The sequence below is a fragment of the Anomaloglossus baeobatrachus genome, chromosome 5 (genome assembly GCF_048569485.1).
Source record: "Anomaloglossus baeobatrachus isolate aAnoBae1 chromosome 5, aAnoBae1.hap1, whole genome shotgun sequence".
NCBI classification, from domain to species: domain Eukaryota; kingdom Metazoa; phylum Chordata; class Amphibia; order Anura; family Aromobatidae; genus Anomaloglossus; species Anomaloglossus baeobatrachus.
The window spans coordinates 312,372,671-312,392,728 of NC_134357.1; the positions used below are offsets into that span (position 1 = coordinate 312,372,671).

General features: G+C 45.3%; 1 pseudogene; it reads left to right on the plus strand.

Annotated features, from left to right (window-relative positions):
- Positions 1 to 18,127: 18,127 nt before the first annotated feature.
- LOC142312753 (RB1-inducible coiled-coil protein 1 pseudogene) lies at positions 18,128 to 19,484 on the plus strand (annotated as a pseudogene).
- The last annotated feature ends 574 nt before the right edge of the window (positions 19,485 to 20,058 follow it).

The following is a 20,058-nucleotide window of genomic DNA, read 5'->3' on the forward strand; positions in this document are numbered from 1 at the left end:
GGACGCTAGTTATGCCACTCATGACGTGTTACTCTGCTTTTGTCTCCAGGAGGTGCATTGTGGTTCACCCTGGTTTGGGGCGGACCCAGGTTATAAAAGGGGCTGGAGCCAACAAGGAGGTGCGCAGTCTTCTATTATGCTCCGAAAGAGCACACCTCCATGTGTTGAACCCATTGCGGCTTTAGGCCAGAGGTAGGCAGGGATAGGGTGTCGATGCAGGCCACCACCACAGTTGGTAACGCAGAACGGTTAAGACCAGCTCCTGTCCTACCAGTCCTGCTTGTGCAGCCCAGTGGCATTAACAGGCCTGCTGCTGCTGATGCGCCTGCTGTTCACAGGTGTGGCCCCTATGCACACGGTCAGCGTACTCAATGGCCCCTGTGTTGTTAACAGGGAGTTCCTGGGCTGAGTGGGCATGTGGACCCTGTGACGCTAACAGGGCTCCCAGTGTCCAGATCCGAATGGCATCTAACTCGGTTCAGGCTACTATTAGTTTCATAGCCACACAGCTCTGTATCCTCCACCAAACCTTCCAGTTGCCAACCTCTCCTTTTCCATCTGGGAGCACGGTGGACACTGACTGCTGATGGGGATATATACCTTTCTCTTTCTTTTCTTATTAATTTTCGTTATATAGCGGTAACATAGTATATACCACCTTATCCAAATCTGCCAGTCCCACTGTAACAGATGGTGTTTCTTCAGCAAATGTTACTGTTGCTTAACCACCAAATCCATGGACCAAAACTTTTTTCCCCTTTCCAACACACCTGTTCATTTTGGTATATGACCAAAAGTGCAACTCTGCAGGGACACCATACTCAACGGCATCTCAGCACAGCAGCCAGCCCTCGGTCCCTCAGATGTGGACAAGTATAAGACCATTTCCTCCTATCCATGACAAAGCGTTGAGATTCACTCTGTGCAGTACTGGTGTTTAGTGGAAAAGCAGATCTAAGATTGCGTACCACATTCTGCAGATACTCCTGTATACGTGCGTCCATTTCTATGGCAGGAATTATTTCGCCAAATTTTGTCTTGTACCGGGGATCTAACAGTGTGGCAACCCAGTAGTCAGGATTACTTCGAATTCGTACAATCCGAGGGTCATGTTGTAGGTAGTGCAGCAAGAAGGCGCTCATGTGTCTTGTGCATCCAGGAGGACCAAGTCCTTGGTGTGTTGGTGGCAGAGAGGTGAGAATCGTGCCTCCTTCCTCTGCCCTCTCCCCACAACCTCGCACAACCGAAATGTGAGCAAGCTCTCACTCATCTGCTGAGTCTTCCATGCCCATCGCCAGTTCGTCCTCCATTTCTTCATGGGCTCCTGCACCTTCCTCAACACTTTTTGCTGATACTATGCTCCCTTGTTAATCCCTCTCCCTCACCATGACTGCCGCCTAGGTGCCACTGACCATCTGGACCTCGTAGATCTTGTTATCCCTTCCGCATATGACTCCTCCTGTACTTCCTCCCCTTCCTCTTGTCCCAACACCTGACTCCGAATAATAATTACAGTGTGCTCCATCATGTAGATGACCAGAATTGTCAGGCTGAGAATCGCATCGCCAGTGCTAAACATCTTCGTCGACATTTGTAAACTGTGTAGAAGGGGGCATAGGTCCTTGATCTGACACCACTCCAGCAGCGTGATCTGCACCACCTCTGGATCAAGTTATTCCAGGCTATATGTCATAACGTATTGCAGCAGGGTTCGGCGGTGCTGCCACAAACGCTGCAACATGTGCAGATTCAAATTCCTGCGTGTCGGCACATCGCATTTCAGGCGTTTAACCAACAGACCTAAAGACTTCTGTAGCGACGAAAGTTTTTGAGCTGCTGTGTGCGCACGATGGAAGTGAGCACATAGCGAGCGTGCCCGCTGCACAAGGCCATGTAGGCCGGGATGGTGTTTTAAAAATTGCTGGAGAATTAGGTTCAACACGTGAGCCATACAAGGCACGTGTGTCACATTGCCCTGACGATGGCCCGCAGCCAGGTTTGCATCATTGCCGCACACGGCTGTTAAGTCACCAACGGAGTCCGCTCCGTCAATTTGTACTCCGGTCGCCAGGTGACAACGTGTTCCTTTCATGCATAGTGCTGATGATGGGAGAGGAGTCAATGCCAGCGGCGCAGGTGGACGCAGGTTATGCTCACCCACTGGGCTGCATTACCTTGACAGATGCAGAATCTCTGGCTGAATGTAGCTGGTGGGTATCTCACAGATGAAGTACCATCATTCAGCTACAACCAATGGGAAGACACCCTTTTTTATGCCCATCCTGTCTGCAGACCACTGCCAGACATAGCTATGAACCTCTGGTTACTTTTACCCCCAGTTCAGTTTTATGATTTTGTGTGCTTGCTACCTATATACGTTTCCTGCTTGCTGTTTATGTACCTTGTTGGCCGATCCGCATTTCACCTCTGCTTGTTTTCTGATTAAGTCCTGGCCGTCCCATTCTGTTCCTGTTCCTCAATTAATGTTTTGACCCTGCCTGACTACTATTCTCTGGAACTGCAGCCTTCCACAGGTATTGATCACCTTGGGCCCTGTGTAATTCCTAATCCCTGTATAGGGGTTAAAGGGTTTCAGGGTTCTAGGGGTCCTGCTTGGTGAGTGGCTTCCCTCTAGCCTATCATTTACAGCCCATCTGAGTGTGTGGATCAAGGAAGGCGATACACCGTGCTCTTTGCAGAAGGCCATGTGGACCAGGATAGTGCTTTAAAAATTGCTGGACAACCAGGTTCAACACGTGAACCACACAAGGCACGTGTGTCACATTGTCACAGCGAAGGGCCGCACCCATGTTTGCATCATTGTCGCACCCGGCCTTACCTGGCTGCTTGTTGAGTGGAGACAACCATTGATGAAACTCGGTCTCCAGAGCTAACCGTCCACAACTTCTCAGCGGTGTGACTCACATTTCCCATACATTTCAAAGTAAACCTTTGACCGCCTGATGGCATTGAGCTCTGCTGCCAGCATAGTAAGGAGGTGTGTGGTATTCCTTGTGCGCAGTTACAAGGAAGGGTGGCCTGACCACACAGGGTTTGGGCCAAGGTGGAGGACCCACACGAGGTTGAAGAGGCAGAAGCAGTGTATTAACTTCTACATACAGAAGAAGGATTGACACAACTCGTGGGGACGGCAAGACTTGTACAGCAGACCCTTCTCCATCTCTCCCCACAGTAACCCATTGCCCAGTCAGCGACATGTAACGCCCCTGTCAATGCTTACTGGGCCAATTATCTGTGGTGAAATGCACCCTGTCACACAGAGTTTCTCAAGGAATCAGTGATGTTTAGTGCGACATGCTGGTGTAGCGCGTGCACGCCTTTGTTGGAGAAGGAGTGGCGCCTGGACATCGGGTCTTGGGGCACTGCGATGGGCATAAGGTCTCGAAAATCCTCGGTTAAAAAGGTTGGAAAGGCAGCATTTTGGTAGCCAACAGTTTGCAGATGCTGAAAGTCAACCTTCAAGCCATGTCATGCCCTTCAAAAAGCATGTAAAACAGCGAGGGGACTCCAACCACAGTCTCCCTCGTTTCCACTTACTGGGCCACACACACCCCACTTGACTGGCATCAGTTGACCTCCCTTTTGAAAAAGAAAAAGATGCTTTGCATGAAGCACTCTCCAAAATACGCGTGCCTTTCCCGTCCCCTGGCTGACCCAGGGGAAGAAAATTCCTCTGAGAGCCATGACTTGTTCATCTTGGTTCTTTTAGAAACCCAGCGAGGGGACTCCAACCACAGTCTCCCTCGTTGCCACTAATTGGGCCACACACACCCCACTTGACTGGCATCAGGTGACCCAATTTTCAAGATGAAAAAGATGCTTTGCATGAAGCACTCTCAAAAATACGCATGCCTTTCCCGTCCCCTGGCTGACCCAGGGGAAGAAAAGTCCTCTGAAAGTCATGATTTGTTCATTTTGGTTCTTTTAGAAACACAGCGAGGGGACTCCAACCACAGTCTCCCTCGTTTTCACTAATTGGGCCACACACACACCCCACTTGACTGGCATCAGTTGACCCAATTTTCAAGATGAAAAAGATGCTTTGCATGAAGCACTCTCAAAAATACGCGTGCCTTTCCCGTCCCCTGGCTGACCCAGGGGAAGAAAAGTCCTCTGAGAGCCATGACTTGTTCATCTTGGTTCTTTTAGAAACACAGCGAGGGGACTCCAACCACAGTCTCCCTCGTTGCCACTAATTGGGCCACACACACCCCACTTGACTGGCATCAGGTGACCCAATTTTCAAGATGAAAAAGATGCTTTGCATGAAGCACTCTCAAAAATACGCGTGCCTTTCCCATCCCCTGGCTGACCCAGGGGAAGAAAAGTCCTCTGAGAGTCATGATTTGTTCATTTTGGTTCTTTTAGAAACACAGCGAGGGGACTCCAACCACAGTCTCCCTTGTTTCCACTAATTGGGCCACACACACACCCCACTTGACTAGCATCAGTTGACCCAATTTTCAAGATGAAAAAGATGCTTTGCATGCAGCACTCTCAAAAATACGCGTGCCTTTCCCGTCCCCTGGCTGACCCAGGGGAAGAAAAGTCCTCTGAGAGTCATGATTTGTTCATTTTGGTTCTTTTAGAAACACAGCGAGGGGACTCCAACCACAGTCTCCCTCGTTTCCACTAATTGGGCCACACACACACCCCACTTGACTGGCATCAGTTGACCTAATTTTCAAGATGAAAAAGATGCTTTGCATGAAGCACTCTCAAAAATACGCGTGCCTTTCCCGTCCCCTGGCTGACCCAGGGGAAGAAAAGTCCTCTGAGAGCCATGTCTACATTGTCAGTGGACAGACACGTGTGCTTATCTGCCAGCAGACCCCCAGCAGCACTGAAGACAGGTTCCGAGAGAACGCTGGCTGCAGGACACGACAAGATCCCCAAGGCATACGTGTCGAGCTCAGGCAATTTATCCAGATTGGAAGCCTAAAATGAGCAGGGCTCAAGTTGCACAGTAATGGCATCGATGTTTCCTTGCATATACTCATATATCTGTGTCTCCTCTTTTTCCTTGTCCAGCTGTTTTGTTTTTGCATGAGTATATGTCCTTGTCACTTTCCCATGTGTTTGTGTTGTGTTGTGAGTTGTTTATCACCTTTTGGACACCTTTGAGGGTGTTTTCTAGGTGTTTTTCTGTGTTTGTGATTGCCTGCCATTGTTTCCTATGCAGTTCGAGTTCGGTTCGTCGAACGTTCGACGAACCGAACTCGAACGGGAGCTCCGTTCGGCGAACCGACCTCGAGCCGAACCACGACCGGTTCGCTCATCTCTACTCCCCTTACCAACTCCCCAAGTCTGCGACCCTATTCCACTGAGGCCGTCCACTGGTGGGTGATGGTGCAGAGTGTTTCTAGGATTTTGAATAGCTGGTTTTGGCAACACCATAAGTTGGGGACCCGTAACCAAGGAGGAGGTGGATATTGCACAGAAGGGCAGATTGCACAATACCCTGTGATGACCTGATAGGCCAGGGCATCACATATACAGGTAAAAATACATAAAGTAACCAACAAGTTGTAAACAAAGGTACCAAATGGGATCATAATATACAAACTGTGATCAAAAACGATCTATACAGTGAAAGGCTGGAATTCTATGTACAAATAAATTCCATAAATTGAATGAAGTTAGTGAAACTTAATTGTTCATTCAAGCCATTAAGGCTCAGTGAATTGATCAGGAAAATCCATTTAGTCTCACATTGTAAGATCTTCCTGATCCAATCCCCCTGTCTGGGGGGCTGTAGAATGGTCTCAGTTACACGAAGGGAAAGACAGTCAAGATCTCCCCAGTGTACTCCATCACTATGCCGTGCCAGTGGTGTATCTCATCCATGGCTGATGTCCCCAAGATATTCACTAATACGAACACGAAGTTGGCGCTTAATTAGTCAGAAGATACAATGACACCTATTTTTGTTTGGGTAGCCAAATCATATTAATACAGTCAAAGATGTATAAAGCGATTTCAGGGGAGACGGTGAACATTTTTTCAACTATTTCAGCTGTTTTCATGAGTTTTACAGACTACAAATGTAGTTACAGGTGCTTGATAGCTGCTTCATGCAGTTGGAGAGGAGACTGGTATTACCAGTTCTAGCAATCATTGGGGATTCCATTTGTTAGTCCCCCATTGATCTATTGTCTTGCCTTGTAAAAGTGAGGCTTCACAAATATCTGTCAACTCTGATGGTGTATGAAGCCAGCTCTTCAGCCATTTTTGCACACACAGATGTAATTAGTGTAATGATAACTGTGAAGTCTGGTGGGTAGTAGCTCCTACTGGAGAACTACTGAGCCCTTGAGAAGGAAACCTGCTCCCCTGTGATTGAGTGGTGCAGTAGATTAAGGAGGCCAGCCAGTGCCTTCGTTATGGTTGCTGTCTGGACTCCAGCAAAATTTGCGCATCCCACATGGAACACAGTGTCTTGCTCTGTCTAAGAAGGGTCCAACTTCCAGAGGATGCCAGTTAGGGATCAGAAGAGGTATTTTTTTTTTTATATGATCCTGAGTTTATCAGCAGTTGGAAAAGAGCTGAGGCACTTTTCCTGTAAGCCATGCATGCCAAGGTCCAGGCTGAGAGAAGTGTTAGTGCATATATAGGGCTATAACCAGCGGGAGTGAGGAGAGCTGCTACACTTTGCCTTAAAAGATCTGGGTTCATCACACCATGAGGGGCTGCCAGCCCTGTGTGCTGAATAACTGTGGATAGCTGTAATCATCATCATCGTCAATTGCTCCAGTAAAAGTGAGTTTTTCTGTTGCACCGGAGATCTGGATATTGCTTATTCATACGGTCTGATCCTGGACCACGTCCACAACTTCCACCCTTTTTTTATTATCCTGCTGAGGATGGCTCGCCAGCCGGTGAGACCACCATTACCCCTGGCCACCATTACATCCTGGCTCGGTGGAGGCCGACTCAGACACTATCAATTATCAATTATATTTTTAACAAACTATAAACAAAGTTTGGCCGCTATTAGGTAATTATAATTTTGTTAAAGAGTAACTTTTTTTCATCTTTAAACTGGAAATATAATTTGGATATACTGTATTTTGTATCAAAGTCAATTTCCATATTTTGTAGCCTTCATGCAAAAAGTAGTTGTTATTTTGGGTTTTTTTGTTATTAAATAGTCTATTTTACCTAGTAGATAGATCTGTACTCCATATCTTGAGTACCAATCTCCTTACTATGAGTGCAGCAGGATTAGAGTTTCCAAGACGTGTACGTTTTCTAGTTTTACAAAGTATTCACGCTGAAAGAAGTGCAGAAGCTGGGTCTGCATGGCGTGCTCACAGTGACTGCAGCATGTTCTTCTCTATTCACCTTTATATAGACAAGAATACAGTACAGTCTTGCTTATCACCAGGGCCACAGACTGGCTGTCTACCCTTTTCACATATCTGAGACAGCACTGTGTAGGAGTGGGATTACAGAGGAGAGCAAACTACAGTCACATGGAGAGCGCTGTGCAGACCCAGCTCGTGCACTCCTCTGACTGTAACTGCTATGTACAAAGAGGCGCACACAATGAAGTCTCTGACCTTCTCCCACCCCTGTGCTAGATGACAGTGTGTTTTGTTTTTTTCTAGAAATTAAGGATAAATATCTGCTAAAATTATTTTAAAGACTGTATGTAATTCTGTTATTCAATATTGCCATGCTTCTTACCGAAAAATTTCATTGTTGCTCTGCCATCATCTTTGAGTCTCAAACTTTTTTAAGTTTATTTTGGGACTTTGTGATTTTTTTATTCCCCTATCCGTAAGCTCACGTACACACATTGAGTATGTGATGAGTTTTTTTTGTACTTCAATACTTGTAATCCAAAAGTGGGTAAAAAATGCAGAAGTGGTGCTCATGTTTCTATAATACATTTCCTCTGAAGCCATGTGCACATGGTGAGTATTTGGTGAAGTTTTTACCTCAGTATTTGTAATCCAAAACCAGGAATGGGTAAAAAATGCAGAAGTGATGCACTTGTTTCTAGTGATGGGCAGTAAAAGTTTGGATCAGAGAGGGTTCAAAATTACCTGAGCACTGATCCCGAGCTGGGAGTTCTCAGGGAACTCTGGGTGACAATCCTGGTCCAGCAACTCGGATAATTTAAAACAAAATAAAGGAAAAATAAAGAAAAAAAAGGGGAAAGCAGGCGTGTTATACTTACCGAGTCTCTCGCGTGGCTGTACTCTCATACTACTTCCAGATCCGATCATTAACCTCATACATATGCACTGCTTCCCCCGCCCACCGGCAGTATCTGCATCTCTAATTGCTTGCAGTCAGATGTGCCCCCACCCTGTGTGACAGCATGTCAGACTGCATTTAATCAGCTGTGTGTGCAGCTATATATATTGGTGTAAAATAAATAAATAAATAAATTAGCATAGGGTCCCCCATATTATGATACCCAGCACAGATAAATCATAGGGCTAGATGCTGCAGCCCCCATCTGTGCACTTATCTTTGCTGTGTGTCAAGACAAAAGGGACCGCATGCGGCTTTTTAAAATTATTTAAATTAATAATTTAAATAAAAACTGCATGCAGTTCCACCATTTTTGACACCCAGCCATGATAAAGCCAAGAGCTAGGGGCTGGTATTCTCAGACAGGGGAGACCCATGCTTGTTGGGCTCCCTTCAGCCTAAAAATAGCAGCCACCAAGGTTTGTCGCATCCATTAGATGCGACAATTCTGGAACTCAGTCATTCTCTACCTGAAGATCACAGTAGGCAGTCATGTTCTGCTGTCCCTTCAGATGTAGCAGAACTGGAATCGTCATGGGACCTCGTGTGGATTATATTAGACCTGGCTGTATTGGGGGTTAATAAAGGGTGTAAAAAAGGGTGTGTGTGTATTTTATTTCTAATGGATGCGACAATCTTGGGCATCTGCAGGCTACTATTTTTAGGCTGGGGGACCGATGTCGCAACGTGCAAAGTACCCCTAAGACATAGATAAAGACAGAGACAGACATGGATAGAGACAGACAGAGACAGAGAGGAAAAGAGACAGACATAAAGAGACAGACAGACAGAGATTGGGAGAGAGACAGAGACAGACAGACAGATAGAGACTGAGAGAGAGACAGAGAGACAGTTACTATCCCGGGCAACGCTGGGTACTACAGATAGTTAATATATATAATTGGTCGCTGGCCATGTTTGATTCTAGATATGTTATAAAAACACTACTACAATGTGGTTAACGTAGGTGATGTTACAAATCGCTGAGAAAAGCAATCATGTATCAGAAATATCAAGCATTATTCACTAAATGCTAAATTCCAATTGCTCTAAGTAATTATTTATGGATTTCCATCTATTGCTGAAGGTTTACGGTCAATCTTTCCTTTTTATTGTTTGAAAATCACTGCTTGCTGCTGTATAAAAGTGGTTTGATAACTAAGTGGCTTAATTAGGAAAATTTAGCTTTTCACCCAGAGGAAATAATTTTCTATTGAGTCAAAGGCTGGTGGTCGCACCCAGACATCACATAAACCTCTGTACCATTTAACATGATTAATGGTCTCTGCTCAGAGACTTATGAGGTGTTTTACAGGGTAGAATGAACCAATTTCGCACAATGTTAATGAAATAATTGAATGCTGAATGGCTTTACATTTTACACAGGCACATATTAGGGTGGGCTATGTATGTTTATATGTAATATATTTTTGTTGTATTTTCCAAAAAAAAGCTCCTTTGCATATGTACTGTCAAATTCTAACATTATCTAAAAGTAGATATAATTTACTATTAAAATAATAGAAGGCCGTACTCAGAAAAATTACCCGATTAAATAGCAGAGAGGATCAAACCAGGCAAAATTCCAACTTGCACGTTTTTCGATTTGTGGAGGTTATTCATAGCTAATTTAATGTCCCAAAGGCCGGTTTCACACCTGCGTTCAGCGCAATCTGCCACTATGGAGAATAGCGCAGTCCATTAACTCACTGTGCTATTCTCCATAGACTTGTATGGACGACGCACTGTAACGCAAGTGTCTGCGTTGCATCCGCTGCACGACGCAGCGTCGTTATTTTGACGCTGCGTCTGGCGGAAGGAACGCTGCATGTAGCGTTTTTTGTGTCGTTAAAATATTGCACCTTTACGGATTCCATTAGTATCCGCCAAAGTGTGTAATGATTGTCTATGACGGCGGATTCCGCCACAATGCGCTAAGTGGCGGAATCCGCTGATGGTTCCTGTCACGTTCTACTGAGCATGCTCAGCATGTCCAGCAGAACAATATATAATCATTTAAAATCACTCCTGGTCTCTCACCGCACTCTCCCCCCCCCCTCTCTCATACTCACCGATCATGGGCGCGGCGCTGCACGGCAGTCACAAAGCTCCGGCGGCTTTTCCTCTTTTGAAAATGCCGACCGCTCATTAATCCATCTCGTATTCACTGCTTTCCCCGCCCATCGGCACCCATCATTGGTTGCAGTCAGACCCGCCCCCACGCTGAGTGACAGCTGTCTCACTGCAACCAATCACAGCCACCGGTGGGAAGGTCTATATCGTGCAGTAAAATAAATAAATAAATAATTTAAAAAAACGGTGCGCGGTCCCCCCCAATGTTGATACCAGCCAAGATAAAGTCACACGGCTGAAGGCTGGTATTCTCAGGATGGGGAGCCCCACATTATGGGGAGCCTCCCAGCCTAACAATATCAGCCAGCAGCCGCCTGGAATTGCCGCATCCATTAGATGCAACAGTCCCGGGACTCTACCCAGCTCATCCCGAATTGCCCTGGTGCGGTGACAATCGGGGTAATAAGGAGTTAAATGCCAGCTTAGAGCTGCCACTAAGTCCTAGGTTAATCATGGCAGGCATCTCCCCGAGCTACCTTCTATGATTAACCTGTAAGTGAAGGTAAATAAACACAAACACCCAAAAAAAATCCTTTATTTGGAATAAAAGACAAAAAAACACCCTCTTTCACCACTTTATTAAAATCCCCAAATACCCCTCCAAGTCCGGCGTAATCCACACGAGGTCCCACGACGCTTTCAGCTCTGCTACATAAAGCTGACAGGAGCGGCCGTAGAACACCGCCACTCTCTATCAGCTCCACCCAGCAACTGAAGTGAGCCGCGCGATCAGCTGTGCCCTCATTCAGGTGACCCATGGACACAGGTGTCTGGTGGAGGACTGCAGCTGTTGCCGTGGGTCACCTGAGTGATGGCACAGCTGATTGCGTGGCTCACTGCAGTCACTCAGGGGATTTGCGGTCACCTCTCTCTCTCTCCTCCCGACAGTAAATCTCCTGTCCCGGCGAAACATTAAAAAAAAAAAAAAAAACGCAAATTGTTCTTTTAAAAGAATCCGTTACCTTTATTAGCAGACTACTTGCAGCGCATTCGTCACATGCGTCACACAACGCTCTGTGATGGATGCCTCACAACGCAAATATGTAACCGGCCTTATTCTGCGGTCTTTGACGTCATGGGTCGCGACTGAGGTCTAGCAAACCTGGAAGTCTTGACCTAGCACCCAAGGCCTGGGGATGCAAAGATGCGAGGAGGACTAGACAATGTGGCTGTGAGAACCAGAGAAACCGGTGAGGTGATTATAAAGGAATTTTTTTACTTTTTAACACTTTGATGACCTTTAAAGAATCAGAAAAATGTGGCCAAATCAGTGGAGAAGCAAATTATTAAAAATCCGGATTTGCGAAAATGGATTATTGTAAACTTAGAATAAAATTCAATTCCATTAAAATTTAGTCTCTAATCTATATTGAATAGGTAATTAATGATTACTTTTTAATTGTAATACATTTTCAGCTGTTAATCACTTCTTTTTTTTTTTTTTTTTAAATCTGGGACATACCCTATAACAGGGGTTAGCAAATACTTACATATGACCTTCAGATGCCATTATTATCAGATCAGTGGAAGTAAGCTACCCCCACTGATCAGCTGTTTGCAGCCTCCACATTGGCTATAAGTAATAGTTGTAAAGCAGGAGTCCTCAATCTGTAGCTTGGGAGCCACATGTGGCTTGCGGGCTTGTGATATGTGGCTCACGGCTATCTTCAAGCTTGGTGCATGAGCACCGGGTATAGCAAACAGCTATCAAAAGCAGGTCTACAGATCGTGACTTTTGTGAGTAGCTCCACACAGAAGAGCAGATCTGGTTGGGGGTAAGGTTGGAACCCCTGGATTTTGGTATACTGCTTCGGTTTGGTGATTTCTGTGGAAAAGCTTTGGTTGTCATTATACAGGTAATGGGGTCTCTGGGTTTCCCTACTGTAAGGGAGCAGCAGCTGGATGTGGCTTGCGACCCTGTCTCAGAGCTGAGTGCGGCTCTCATGGTCAGAAAGTTTGGGGATCTCTCGTGTAAAGGGAAGGAATAACATAGGTATGTCTACATTACAATGGCTGCCCTAAAGTACCGCAACTAAGCTCCCATTCGCTTATGAGCTCTACTCCATGCACTAGACAAATGCACAAAAATTCAACCAAAAAATGGGAAAAAATTAGCTCACCAGTGAAAAGGTCACAGGAACTCCAAATAACAAAAATTGTGACAAAAACCAGCCCTGATCCTCTCCATAATATTCAAAGATAAAAAGTTAAAAAAGAAAATTAACACAGCGATACCGTGCATGGCTATGAGTGAACACGGCAAAGCACTGGGCTTGCAGGTACACTGATATAACTACAAGGTGATTATCAACACATGATAATTATATTACTTAACACTAGAAGTCCCAGAGATTTTGAGCTCCATAGGGTTCCAATGGTAGAAATGTTAAATGACCCCTCTCCGGGACTTCTAGTGTTAAGGCAGCTTGTCCTTTCATTATAACTAGAGATGAACAAACTCGAACTTTAAAGTTTGGTGTTTGTACCGGACACAGATTTTATGAAAAAAAATCAGTGTTTGAGTTCAGAGTTTGGGTGCATTACATGTACAAACCACTCGAGCAAGCATCGCTGTGTTCAGATAAGCTCGGTGCTCGACCCAGTGTGAGCCGCTTGCAGTCTCTGAATGACTTGCGCTGGGGGTAACAATAGTGATTGGATGTAGTGTGAACCCAAAAAAAATTAAAAACCCCTCCGACGCTGCCTTGGAATTGCTCTGTTTATGGCTGGGCGGAAAGACGAACTACCCAATGAGTGAGTTCCAATGAGGTTCGGGTCCAGAACAGAACTTTATCTAACGTCCATCTGAACCCACAGAACCTGAACTTCCACAGGCATCTGCTCATCTCTAATTATAATCTGTAGAAAAGCATAGTTTTGGTGCCCTCATCCCCTACAAGCTAAAACTGTTTTAGTCGCACATACTAGTCTAATATGTTCAGAAACTGCCACATTTCTCATAGTTTGTAACTTGCCCTCCACTTGTTTTTACAATGGGTGATTCCTTTTTCATCTGAATCTGTTTGCACTATAGGTGCTAGAACTTGCTATCCCTTCCTTCCCAGTATGCACTATAATAGAAATTGTCCAATGGTTTGTTTGCCTATAGGTAAAGACACATCAAGTGGCTCTCACTTTGGAGTGATTTTTTTACGGTAAGACAACATCATTTCTAAATAAATGTACTTGTAGATTATTCAATTGATTATTTTCATAGAATCATAGAATTGTAGAGTTGGAAGGGACCTCAAGGGCCATCGAGTCCAACCCCCTGCGAGTGCAGGTTTTCCTAAATCATCCCAGCTATATGTTTTTCCAGTTTCCGCTTGAAGATTTTTTGTCGTTCTCCATGGCTCAGAGGCTGCCATAAAATGAACTATCAAATTTGTCAAAGAAAAGAATCAAACAATGACTCTTTGTTGTAAAAATAAGGGCAGAATCTATACCAGCTACATTGATAAAAAGTAACATTCATTGTATATACCGGAGTATAAACTACAGACAAATGAAGGTAAACGAACAATTCATTGCCTGCTACCCAGTATTCAATAAATGTAACGGAGTGTTAACATAGATCTAATACCATAAGGAACATCATCATTTTACCATACACAGTAATGAATGCAAAAATATTCCAACACAATTATACAATTTGTCATTCTTCCTTTACATGAGAAACCTAGCCATGAGTTTCTACACAGTACTCTCCATTTATCAGGAGATGGTATTATTACAGACAATGGATACAGATTTGATGATGGCAGAGCTGCAATTAGACCTTATGGACCTGACAATAAATTGCTGAGCAACAATACACTATTATCTGCATTATTAAGCTGCAAATTATCTCTTCAATATTCCTGAAACTTGACTCTTATAATACCTAGTTTTCCACTATGTTTTTTTTCCTATCATCTTCACTCTGCATCGCATGCAATTATAAGGTTTATCATGTGTTAGAAAATATTATCGTTTTTTAAAAGAACTGCTTAATACCATCATATTCTCAGGTTAGCCATATATTGGCCAAGCACTACTGATTTTCCTTGACGGCCAGCTGACTTCTCACACTGTTCTCTATATGTAAATGTACAGTAGTGTCTCAGATGCTTATCCGTCAGAATAAGGGTCAATGTTGGCTGGTGTTTGCACAGTTTATGTTTAGATTAGTCTGAAGAGAAAAGGGAAAAATTAATTCATTTTTTAATTAACGGAAATTGATTTTTCAAATGCAGGCAGGTCAATTATGTGCAACATACAGCATCTGTAAACCATTATTAATGGGTGGCTGCAATAAACAAAAAATTACCGTATTTTTTGGATTATAAGACTCACTTTTCCTCCCAAAAATTTGGGAAAAAAATGAGGGGTGCGTCTTGTAATCCGAATGCACCTTACAAGGAGGTGGTGGAGAGGGGTAGCAGGAGATAGGGGCAATGCTGGAGGCTGCAGCCATTGTGCTGGGTGCTGTGGGGCGCTGTGCTGTGGCCTGCGGGGTGCTGTGCAGCAATGCTGTAGGATGCTGTGTTGCGAGCGGTGAGGCAGGGTCATCAAGTTTTTGGAAGTTGCCTACCTAACAGCATCTGGGACACCCGCTGACCAAACTGCGCGCAGCATCAACTTGCTCCACCACTGCCCCTGCCTCCTGTGGCCCTGCTCCACCACCGTTGCCACTCCCCTCCGGTACAACACCACTGGATTGTAAGACGGACCCCCCTTTTTTACCTTTTTTTTCCTCTAAATTTCAGGTGCGTTTTATAATTTGGTGCATCTTATAAATCGAAAATACAGTAGTTTTCATACAGTTGCATCACATTTTTTTATGCTTTCTCGTTACACTGATGGAAAACAGTGCTAGAGTGTAAATAGGACAAAGTCCTGTGACCATATGTAGTAAGAAGCTACTGCTGTGACAAGGAAATAATATCTACTATACACTGTGGATAGCCGAGTATCGACTGTGCCGAGTACCCCGATGCTCAATCGAGTAATGTGCTGTGCTGAGCATGGTTGCTCATCACTAGTGCTATCCGCCATGTATTTTTGACCAAATACTGGAGATCTCAAGAGGTGGATGATGATGAGACACAGTTTCCAACAAGTCATATTAAGTCAAAAAATCCGGAGGAGGACCAGAGTGAAGAAGTGGAAAATGCGGTGGTGGATAATGAAGTCACCGACTCAATCTGGCAAGGTGCCATGTAGCAAGAGGACAGCAACACAAAAAAAACCAGCACTGCAATTAGCAGGAAGGGGCAGTAGGGTGGCCAAATGTAAAAGGTGGGTAATTGTTCCCCAGACCTCCCTGAAGGGGCAGGTTCCCCTGCCAATGGTTAGATGTACACCAGTGTGGTGCTTTCTTCATAAAAGTGCGAAAGAGAAAAGAACAGTTATTTGCAACCTGTTCTGTACCAATATCAGTAGTGGCCTGACCATTACACACCTACCACCACCAGTATGCACAGGCATTGTTACGAACCGGCGCCGCCATAGCCGCAAGCAGCCTGCTGCGGTTCCTGTTGCGCCCAGGCGCCGGCTGCCGTTCTTGGCCGTGCCTCGGGTTGTCCAGTTGGCTGTTCCTTCCACCACGTCTAAGTGTGGAGAGGCGGCTAGTGCGCATGCGTGCGCTGATTTACCCCAGCCGGTGTTTTGCCTAGTGAGCATGCTCAGCCTGATTGTGTTATGTCTGAGACTAAGTCCTCAGTTCAGGCTACTGAGCATGCTCCCACAATTAACCCTAACAGCCTCTTTGCACAGGTACTTGGACTTCGTGCTGTGTCGAAGTTCTGGGATGTGCCTACTGAGCATGCTCAAACTGATAGTCTGCTTTCTGAGCCTGTTGCTCAGGCTACTGGGCATGCTCAGGCACTTAGTGCACCAGAGGCTAAGTCCGGTAAGGACCTCACTGAGCATGTCCGTAAGGTGGCAGGCCCTGATAGGGCAGAGGGTGTCAGGTGTCCTGATGACGTGGCAACTCCGGACTGGCTCGCAGAGGCCCGCCCCTATGATCTGGCACCTCAGTATTGGTCGTCAGACGATGACTGGTGAAGTGTTTGGGGCGTGGCTGCCATGAAGTCATCAATGACGTGGCGGTTCCGAATAGGTCGCATGTGACGTCACTGATGACATGGCACTCTGCTATTGGACCTTGGTGGTTCCACCCTGGGTTTGGGGCGGACCCAGGTTATAAAAGGGGCTGGAGACAACATGGAGGTGTGCAGTCTTCACTTTTGCTCAGTCAGAGCACACCTCCATGTTAGAGCCTCATTGCGGCATAAGCCTATGTTGGGAAGCGGTAGGTAGGGTTAGGCGAACGGTGCCTGTCACGCCAAGATTCGTGGCTCGGCACATCAGGGTCAGGCGCCGTGCTTCCCTCCTGCCGTTACAGTCTTGCTATAGCAGCCCAGTGGCGTTAACTGGGCTGCGGCTGCTGTGCTTCCTGTCCGATTGTGCCCCCTACGCACACGGACAACGCACCTGCTGCGCTACCTGTCCGATTGTGCCTCCTACGCACACGGACAACGCACCTGCTGCGCCACCTGTCCGATTGTGCCCCCTACGCACACGGACAACGCACCTGCTGCGCCACCTGTCCAATTGTGCCCCTACGTGCACGGACAGCGTACCCCAAGACCCCTGTGGAGTTAACAGGGTGTTCCTTATCCTCCTCGGCTTCCCGGTCAACGCTACTGGTGTACCCATCTGGCCTGACGTGTCCTACACACACGTGGCCAGTCGAGAGGTGGCCAGAAACGCTAATCAGAGGACCGCTCGGCCCGACGTGTCCTACACACGTGGCCGACAGGGCGCTTTCGTGTCGGTCTTCCGGTCAACGCTACCTGGTTACCACCCGGCCTGACATGTTTCCTGCACACGTGGTTGGTGTAGCGCTAGGTGCACCAAAACGCTAATCGGGTTGTCGTCCGGTCTGACGTGTCCCAACACACGTGACCGGTTCCCAGACTTCCTGGGTTATCTCAGAGCCATCCAGCTCTATAGTCTCCGCCTAACCCTCAGGTGCCAGCAGCTCCCTTGTCATCTGGAGCACGGTGGGCCCCGACTGGCGATTAGGATATATACCCCCTGGTCCTAATCTGCCGATCCCCCCGCAACAGGCATGATATCCAAACACCCGGTGACACCACTGCCTCTTCTCCTGTGCTACATTTTTGCCCATTCCCTATCCAGGACACAGGTGCAGATGCCTCCTGCCCTGCAGCTGTTTTTAGTTGATTTGCATGGCTCAAACACAAATCAGGTAACACAGAGAGGTCCTTCAAGTTTTTAGCCCGCTTCTTATTGGCTAAAATCCCCTGAGAAAGTTCTTTTTATTCATTATCTAATCTACTGCAGCTAGCAATCCAGTGCAAATAGTCTATCTTCAAGCAACTTGATGGCTTTCATATTCTGATAATCCAATATGGCAATATTTTGTCGGCACTCAGCCAAAAAGGGTTACATTATTCATGGATCCAGTCTGCTCATAAAGTCAAAACATTTCCTGACCTGCGTCTCCATCACCGCGAGATCTCCCCTCATTCTTGTGATGCTAGAGCCGCCGCCGGAAACAAGCATCCCGAGCGATGCTGAGTCGTCAACAACAACAATAACAAGAGGTTCTTCCCGAGTGGCGACCGCACCATGTCTGGTTTCTAAATTAGCTAAATAAAGTGTAAAGAAGGGAGCAGAGGAACATAGAGCCATCATCATGAAGCTGCATGTGTTTCTGGTAAACACAGGAATCACCCTTACATTGGAAACTGAACTTGGCGTTCAGACATTGACTGACCTTAAACATGCCATCCAAGTACAACATTTCTGTTCAGCACCAGTTACTTTTCGTGAATGGGGGAGAATTTATGGCACCTGACAGGAGGGTGTGCAGATACAGCGCTGATACCGACACCAATCCTATATTCCTGTTCAATAAAGAAATTATATTATGTGAATGGCCTCTGGTTATTCCTAGGACTATGTTTTCTGCAGAGAATGAAATGGAATTAAAGGTTGAAGAGTTTCTTATGATGCCTGCTATATTTCACACTGTTGCCTAGAGGACACAGCTTGCAGTGGAAATGTATGAAGTAGCCAAGAAGCTTTGTTCCTTTTGTGAAGGTCTGGTTCATGATGAGCATTAAGGCTGGGCTGCCATTATGGCCAACCTAGAAGATTTTACACATTCATACCAAAAGCTGCTTTTCAAGTTTGCTAATTGATAAGTTCATAATGTCTATTCAATGTATATCCAGTCTGTAAATAATATGAAGATAAAGTTAACAAATTTAGGAACCGCTGTTTCTGTCATGGCCAAGATCCCGCTGCTAGAGTGCCTGATTCGTCATAGCTATAGGTTGTGCTTAGATCGACTGATGTCTTCTATGGATGGAGAGATTGAAGGCTGAGAAGACAACTGACATGGTGCAATATGATGAAACAAAACTGAAAAATACTCCTTAATTTGCTTCTCTTTCCACATCTGGAGAACACATGTCACAGTAAGTACATGACAATCTTAAAGATCAAGAGATTATGCAGTCCGTGGATCCATCAGAGGAGCTTATGGCACAGGATAACCCACTGTTCAATGTGTCACTGCTGGACTGGATAAATGTATAAGATCGGTCTAATGATGTTGAGTCGCTGGTCAGGAAATGTTTTGACTCTATGAGCAGACTGGATCCACGAATAATACAACCCTTTATGACTGAGTGCCGACCAAATGTTGCCAAATTGCATAATCAGAATATGTAAGCCATGAAAGGGCTTGAAGATATATTATATGCACTGATCAAATGATTGCTAGCTGCAGTAGGTTGGTTAATGAACAAAAGGAACTTGCTCAGGGATTTTTAGCCAATCAGAGGCAGGCTGAAATCTTGAAGGACCCCTTTATCTTACCTGATTTGTTTTTGAGCCATTCAAATCAACTAATGATCATGTTAACAAACCACAGAAAACCGTTAGATATCTACACCTGTCTTTGCACATTTGGAAACACCATCAGCAACCACATACACTTCCTTCTTCAAGTGCAAAGTTCAGCTGTCCATAACCCCAAGCCTTAGAACGCAAGGGGAAATACACAGTCACCCATCCTCAGGCCCAAAAACTAAGTGGCCAAATTTCTAGACTGATGGTCCTGGAAATGTTGTCGTTTAGGCTTGTGGACACTGAAGCTTTTTATAACTTGATAGTGGTGGCTTCTTCTTGCCTCTGTATCCCTAAACCTTCACTATTAGATCAGAATATTGCTTAGGAGTGCATCCATCTACACATTTTCATCTATATTTTTCAGTTCACAGAGAAAACTATTAATGAAGATCCTGCACCCATTATTAATTTGAGGTCAGCTATTTTTTTGACAACTGCACACATTTCGTGATACAAGTATTTGAATAATCAAATTGCCATTCTCTATCAATCCAATTCCAATAGAGAGCTGATGAAAATATCTAGTGAAGATCTACTCAACATATTTTAACATATAATTTGCAATGGAATATTTTATATGATTCTCACTTTACTACAGTTAGTCTGTATATTTTTTGCCTACTGCATTAGGTGTCCTTCCTTTTATACTACATCTTTATAACTTTGCCCAAGTATGTTGTCAATATAAATTGTAAATGTAATCTACTT